Genomic DNA, 8,165 nt, shown 5'->3' on the forward strand with positions numbered 1-8,165 from the left:
TGAGATTTTAATTAGTTATTAAGGTGTTCAGGTTAATGTAAATCAGATTTGCCTTTTCTAGCTAAAGGATCTAGATTGACAGTGGCATTAAATCTTGGATACACACAGTGCTTGCCTGACCTGAAAAAAGGAAAAAATAATTATAATAGAGAGTATTTTTGTTAATTATCCAGGTTTTTCTTTGTGTAACATTAATCAGAGAGGCATCTGTTCAAAATAGATACATAAATGCTGATAATTAAATATTTTAAAAACTGCTTGTTGGAGTTAACTGAATACTCTTGCCTTTTCTTTCTTTGTTCCTTTCTGTTTTTTTTTTTTTTTTTGTCAATTTCCCTTCTTAATGACCAAAAACAAGTTTTTTAACAGTATTCCTAAATAAGGTTATCTCTCCTCACAAGTTAAAATGTATTGTAATTCTTTAAGAAAAACAATCCATCCTAACATTTCTAAGTAAAGGCACTTAATTATTAGTAAACCTATCTACCCTCCTGCTTTATAAACATATGCATGCTTAAGTTAAAATTTAAAAAATATGATGTTTAGTGGATCTTTTTCCTTCTCTTTTTCTCAACATTTACTTTCCTTTTATATTCTCCATCCATAAATACCAAGATATTTCATCTATTAACTCATCTGTTCCCTGTGCAATCGTGTACTACAATGGACATGCACATATGACAGATGGGGAAATCGAGGGACAGAGTCATTTTATAAATTGCCCAAGGACACAAATTCATCATTGAAAATGATAGCATTTTAGGATGATTGCATAATGGTTAAGATCGTTGTTTGCAGAATCAGAAAAGTGGATCTAATTACTGACTAATAATTTCTGTGGCAATCAAATAAGATAATACATATAAATACTTAAATCAGTGCCATTCATGTATCAACTGTTTAATATGTGTAGGCGATTATATTCATTAGTCGGCTGTATTATTTTGGCAGATTCAATTACATTCCCATATTATAATGACCTTTTGCGTTTCTACTGGAAAAACACATTTTCAAAGGGATTAGGTGTTTGGGGCACTTGGATGGCTCAGTTGATCAAGCATCGGACTCTTGGCTTCTGCTCAGGTCATGATCTCAGGGTCATGAGATCAAGCCCCACATAGGCTCCACACTCAGCAAGGAGTCTGCTTGAGATTCTCTTCCTCTGACCCCCCTTCTCTCTTTCAAATAGTAAATAAATAAATCTTTAAAATAAAGATTCGATTTTATGAGTATTTGAATATGAATTTTAAAGATTAGTATTAAAAAAATTCCTGATAATGTAGCAGGAGTGGCTGCAAAAGTATTCCTTCTTTCTCTAAACAACGTATGAAGTACAAGATTATTAAAGTATTTTTGTTTTGCTTGCTCTTGTTCAATAATAAAATGGAGAAGATAAATTTTCAAGCGTTTGTAAATTCCATTGCTTACCTTTATGAGAATATAACCTGAAAAAAAAAAAGCATACCTTGAGGGGAACTTTTTTGTGGTGAGAAGATGACAGAAGGCAACTGCCTGAAAAGAAACTGAGGGGGTTCCAATACTGTGAGAATAAGATTACAGGCAAATTTTCTAAAACTGGCAGACTTCATCAGAAGCCTTTCTTTCTTTATTTCAAAATGTTATTTATTGTAATAATTCATTTGTTTCTGAATGCTGAAGATTCTGTAGTGATCTGAGGTTCGTACCAACTAAAAATAGGTATTTGAAGGGACAAAAGGTTGAAATGGATAAAATACAGGTATATATATAAAATAAAATAAAATAAAATAAAACAAAATAAAATAAAATAATAAAATAAAATATAAAATTAAAATAAAATAAAATAAAATATAAAATTAAAATAAAATAAAATATAAACCTTTATTTTCAAAGATTATGCGGTTGGTCCACAAATAATGGTGCATGTGCTTTCTGAGTGAGAGGAGAAATCACAGAGCAGAGGAGCTATCTGTTTTCATTTATGTTTGAAAAGGATGACAGCGGCTCCTGTGTTGAATGTTGGGGATGTCAGAACCAGAGGCAGGGAAACTGATAGGGATGCTGTTGACAGGTGAGAAGTAGTGCTGGACACACACACTAGTCATACTGTGGATGCATTTTGAGGATAGTGCTAACTGGGATTTCTGTTGTGTTCAACACATGGCATGGGAGAAACAAGATTTGAGGAAAATTCATGTGTTTTGTTCCATACCAGTAGAACGACAGAGGTTCCTCGTACATATTTTATGTAACTGTTTTATGAAATATGGAACACTGTGGTAAAGGCAGATTTTGAAGGGGTGATTGAAGTATGAAAGGTCAGCAGTGCAAATTGGGGCGTGTTGAGATTGTCTATTGGATGTTTAAATAGAAAAGCCGGAGAGTTAGTTAAAAATATGAGCCTGGAATTTCAGGGAGTGGTCTAGACTGGTGCTCTTGTTTTAGGGTCTTCCTCATTTACATGACACTGAAAGCCACGGAACAAGGTTTAGTAACCATGCAATGAATATGGATCAAGAACAACAGTGACAATCTAAAATAAAATTAAATAATTTTTTAAAAAAGATTTTTTTAAAAAAGAATAAAAGTGATTCCCAACTAAACTAGAAGCTTTTTAAAGTTGAGTGATTGGAGACACGATGATGAGCTCACAAAGTCAGAAGGGACTCCAAGTGAGAGACAAGAGAGAGAACAGAGGGTGTTCCTGAAATAACAGTTTCTGGAAGGAGTATGTGATCAGTGCCGCAGAGAAGTCAAGTAGGAAGTGAATTAGAAATATCCATTGGATTTTCCAAGTTGAAGTTATTTGTGACATTGACAGCTATGTTTTTCTTTGATTGCAGTGTTGGGGTGCCAACTTGATGGCAATTAGTTTGAGCAACAACGAAAGGTAATAAAACGAATGTTTATGTCCTTCCCTTTAAAAAAGGATGATAATAGTAACTACTTGGATTAAATTAGATGATTTTCATAAATTTTTAAACAAAGTGCCAGATACATGGTAAACAATTTTTAAAGAATGTGTTTAGATGTGTATCATAATTATTTTCATTATTTTTAAAAGACTTGTATTCAAATAACCAAAGAAGGGGTAGTCAGAAAGCACTGTGCCACAATATCTGAGTTTACGACATTTTTGTTATTGAAATTGCTCGGAATTTTAAATGATATGCTCAAATAGCTTGGATCGAAGAGCAAAGGTTGAAGTTCATTCCTTGTTATTTTTCAGAGTTGCACATACGTTCAAGTGAAGGGAACTAGGTACACAGAGTATAGTTCAGGGGCTGTAGGTTTTAGATTTGGAGGAGGATGAACTGGAAATGTTTTATAATTTAGGTGCATTTAGCATCAATCAGTTCATGTGAATGAGGCTTGAGTCCGAGGTTCATGGGGTACACGGGAATGGCAGAGATGAGATGTTCCCTTTGCCCTAACACACTATGTGTCCCTCCTTCTCTGAGCTTCCTCTATCTCTATTATGGGCGGTATTTTACCTGCTTCTCACAACCATCTCAACAAATCCGTGAATGTAAGAAAAAAAAAAAAAAAGAAAAATACTTGAATTAATACTTTGCCTCATTAGCACCTTTGACTGAAAATGAAAACCAGCTCTTGATGTAAAGAGCTTTAATTGTCACCGGTGGCAGCACCCAGGCAATGACAAGGACTGTATCCGTGAAAGACGCCCATTTCTCCATTTGAACTCAACAGTGAAGGGTATGTAATTACAGAGTGTTTGAAAATATGGGCCTTAAAGTACCCCTTGCTGTGGGGTAACAGATATGAAATAAGCATAAGTTAAGATAAGCATAAGAATAAATAAATAAGCATAAGAATAAGTTAGACTAGATGCTTAGTCGTTTCTGTGACATTGTTAGAAAAGGAAGAATTGTACCGACCCCCCCCCCCCAAAAAAAAAAGAAAAAGGAGAGTCACAATCAGAAGTTTCAAGAGGATTATCCTAATATTCATAGTGCGTTCGTTTGCATGATGAGACAGATCCTATATCAGTGCATTTATTCACCAAGCTGTTGTTGCCACTCACTCGCTATGGTGCCAAGCCCACAGTGATGGAAACCCACAGCCCCTTCTCATAAGAAGCTTGCAAGCATCGCAAGCGAGAGCTGTATGCAATGGCATACACACGATGGCGTGCTACATTAATGAGCACACAATCTTGGGAGAACAGGGAAAAGTCTATAAATCCACTTAATATTTTAATAAATTAATACATGCACAGAGACACACACACACACACCCATACGCACACACTATGGGGAAGATTTCTGTAATCAGGATTTGCTTACTGGTTGATTATTCACAGTAAGGAAAGCAGAGAAGTTTCGGTCACCCCTAGTGGTATAAATTGGACACCTTGCTGTCACAACAAACAGGGCATGCAAAAATAATCTGGAGACGAACAGCTATTTATCCCCCAGCCTTCATCAAAATTCAAGTATTTATTTAAATAACTTTACAAGTAAAAATTAAAGTGATGAAATTTAAGTAGCAAATGGTTATTTATACTTCAACACAATTTTTTTTAAGATGCTACATTTCTCCTTATTTTCATCTATTGCCCAAACCAAATATAGTGAGAACAATGAAGTGTTGCACACATTCATTTTGCCTCTCGATTAGTAAATAATATTGAAGCTGCATTATTGATGTCAGAACCCCAAAGTCTGCTCATTGGAATCAATTTCCCCTGATAAAATTTATTTAGTTACGCATTGATGGTTCCTCCATGGCTTGATAGCTCATTTCTTGTTAGCATTTCTTCGTCGGGATGTACCCCAGTTTATGTAGCCAAACATTTACTGAAAGACATCGTTTTTCTTCTAAGTTTGGGCAATTATTAATAAAGTTTCTAGAAACATCTGTGTGCAAGTTTCGGTGTGGCCATTAGTTTTCAGCTCATTTGAGTAAATACCTAGAAATATGACTGCTGGGTCATATAGTGTGAATACCTTTAGTTTTGCAATTAAATACCAAACTGTTTGTACCCTTTGCATTTGCACCAAAATATATGAGATCCTATTTCTTCACCCTGCACTTACATTTGGTGTTGTCAGTGGTCTGAATTTCAGCCTTTCTGATTGGAGGCTAGCGGTATCCTCGTTTTAATCTGTATTCACATATGCTGTGGAGCATCTTATCATATGCTTATTTGCATCTTCAAGTGTCTGGCAAGGTCTGCTTATATTTTAATTGGGTTGTTTGTTTAGTTAAAGCTAAATTTTAAGAGTTTTTCATATCTTTTGACTAACAGTCCTACAGCAGATATGACTTCTACAACGATATTTTCCTGGCCTGTGGCTTATTTTCTAATTCTCTTGCTATTGTCTTTCTCTGAGTAGCTTTGAACTTTAAGACAGTTCAGCTCATCAGTTATTTTTTTCATGTACTATTTCTCCGTGTTTTATGTAAAAAGTCATCAGCATTCTAGGGTCACCTAGATTTTCTCTTGTGTTATCTTCTGAAAATTTTATATTTGCATTTTGTATTTTGTCTATGATCCAATTTGAGTTGTTTTTTGTCAAAGGTCTGAGATTGAGGTCTAGATTCATTTCATTTTTCATGTGAATATCCAGTTGTCCCAGCACCATTTGTTTAAGAGAATATCTTTTCTCCATTGTATTATTGCTTTTGATCCTTGGTCAAATATCAGCTGGCTAAATTTACATGACTATTTCTGAGCTATTTTTCCCCACTTATCTATATGTCTATTCTTCTGCTTCACCACACTGTCTTGATTACTTTAGCTTTATAATAAGTCTAAAAGTCAAGTAGGGTCAGCTCTCCAACTTTGTTCTTTAATGCTGTGTTGTCTATTCTGTGTCTTTCCACATAAATTATACAATGTTTTTTCAGTTATTTTTTGGTTTTGTTAGTTTTTAGAGAGAGGGAGGGAGGGGCCGAGGGAGAGAGAGAATCCTAAGCAGACCCCATACCCAGAATGGAGCCTGAGGTGGGGCTTGATTTCACAACCCTGAGATCATGACCTGAGCTGAGATCAAGAGTCAGATGCTTAACCAACTGGTCCACCCAGGTGCCCCCCTCTCTGCATAAACTGCAGATTCAGTTTGTCAATGTCCAATATCAATACAGTAATTTGCTGGGAAAAATACATTTTTAAAATATTTTTTATTTATTTATGAAAGAGGGAGAGGAGCAGCAGGTGAGGGACAGATAGACTCCAGCTGAGCATGGAGCTTGATGCTGGGCTCAATCTCAGGACCCTGAGATCATGACCTGTGTTGAAACCAAAGATTATGTGCTTAAACAACTGAGCCACCCAACTGCTCTGTAAAAATACATTTTTAGTACTTGTTTTCCTCAAATTTTTTTCTCCCTTGACTTCTGTAAAAAATGACTGTTTTGTCTTCCAGAGATATCATTTTTTTCCCCTAAATTTAAATGTTTGGGAAAAACATGATTGTTTCCTTGTTCTATGGCAGCACAGTTGCTGGAAAATAGTCTCCACTGTGAGAATGTTTGGCTATTTCATTCCAAATTTTTTCTTGGTTCATTTCTGTATAAATGATAGGAATGTTCCCTTTCTATCATTCATTATTGATTGAGACAGATTCTCTATGAAACAGCTAAGTGCAATATGTTCCCTTTTATAGTGTTGGGGAGAAGATGGTTTTCCTCACCAGTTTATCGAATTGCACAAAACCTTCTTCTGTTTCTGTTCTTCAAGTCACATATTAATTCCTTCTCATATTTCCTTTTTGTGAGAATGTTCATTTATGCCCACTTCCTTGAGTTTCTGAACCCCTTTTAGCCCACAAGACCTCCTCGAAGTGGTCTCAGTGCCCATATCAGAGTGTGCCCTCTGCAGGTCTGTTGTTTCCTTGCTTGTTTGCTTGCTTGCATGCGTGAGTGCAAGCAAGTGCGTGTGTGTGTGTGTGTGTGTGTGTGTGTAATAAATGCTGTGGATCTCCTGTAGACTCCACTATCTGTGGCCTGTCCTTTCTGCTTCCTCCCACAGATATTTTATCCACTTTTACTGGTACTTTGGTAGCCTTTCCATGTATTTTAAAGTCTAAAGACGATATTGGCTCTAATTTTATTAAAAATTTAAGTTCATGTTCTTATTTCTGAACTTCAAGTTTCTTCCAGATGATTCACAATATGTAAATGGAATATTTCTGATTTTTTTTTCTCCCTATCATGATCAGAAGTCTTAGCAATTTGTCTTAAAGAAATTAAACGTGTGTGTTGAAAGTTGTATACATTTGGGAGAGGAGAAGGCTTTGAATTCTGGTACTTTATTTTCTATTCTGCTAAAAATCTGCTATTACTTCCTCTTAAAAAAATCCTGATTTATGTATCTGTGCCCTTATACTTTGTAGGTTCTTTTCCTCCCATGTAAAACATCTAACTCATTTTTGTCTTCCATACAAAAATATACATTTTTATTTTTTCCTACCAAAAATAATATGTCCTATATAAACCCTTAGTTAACTTCTTCAGAAATTAATCCCTGAATCAATTTTATTTACTTGTGTTTGCATTTGCCCATCCTCACCAGAGTATCGGCTCCTTGAAAGGGAATGCCAGGTCTCATTGCTTTATTTCTTTTTCTTTTTCTTTATGTGTTTCAGAGACATATGCTAGTCATTCATGAGTTTTTTTGTTTATTTGTTTTTAATGAAGATGGTTGATTAAATAAATGTCTTAAGTACATAAGAAAAGAATATTTACCATAAAATGTATTTGAAGAAACTTCAAAATAATTGTTCTTTTTAAAAAAGTATGATATTTCCATGGTTGCCTTTATATAACCAAGGATTTTATGTCAAGACAAAAGGACGTGTAACTTGGTAAATATGTAAGTTTTTGCTTCAAGTGGTAGCAATAGTCTTTAGTTAACTTTTTTTGATGTAAACATACTGATCTTGCTGATTATCCCTCATGTTGAGCAAAAGACAGATGTGAAGCAATGAGAAGAGAGACCATTCCTAAAATACTTTTTACATTACATAACTGGGAACCTAAGCATGAGTCCTAGCTACAGAAATCATAAAGCATTTTATTTTCATCTTGCCAAAGTGATAGTGAGAGAGCTAAATAGCCTTTAATAGCGTTTTAAAGAGCAGGGATGTTTCATTTACACAGCATTGATGGTAAAATTTTAAGAAAACATGATGTTTAGACTGTTATATCCAAATCCTTTT

Source organism: Canis aureus, chromosome 4 (assembly GCF_053574225.1).
Source record: "Canis aureus isolate CA01 chromosome 4, VMU_Caureus_v.1.0, whole genome shotgun sequence".
Lineage (NCBI taxonomy): Eukaryota > Metazoa > Chordata > Mammalia > Carnivora > Canidae > Canis > Canis aureus.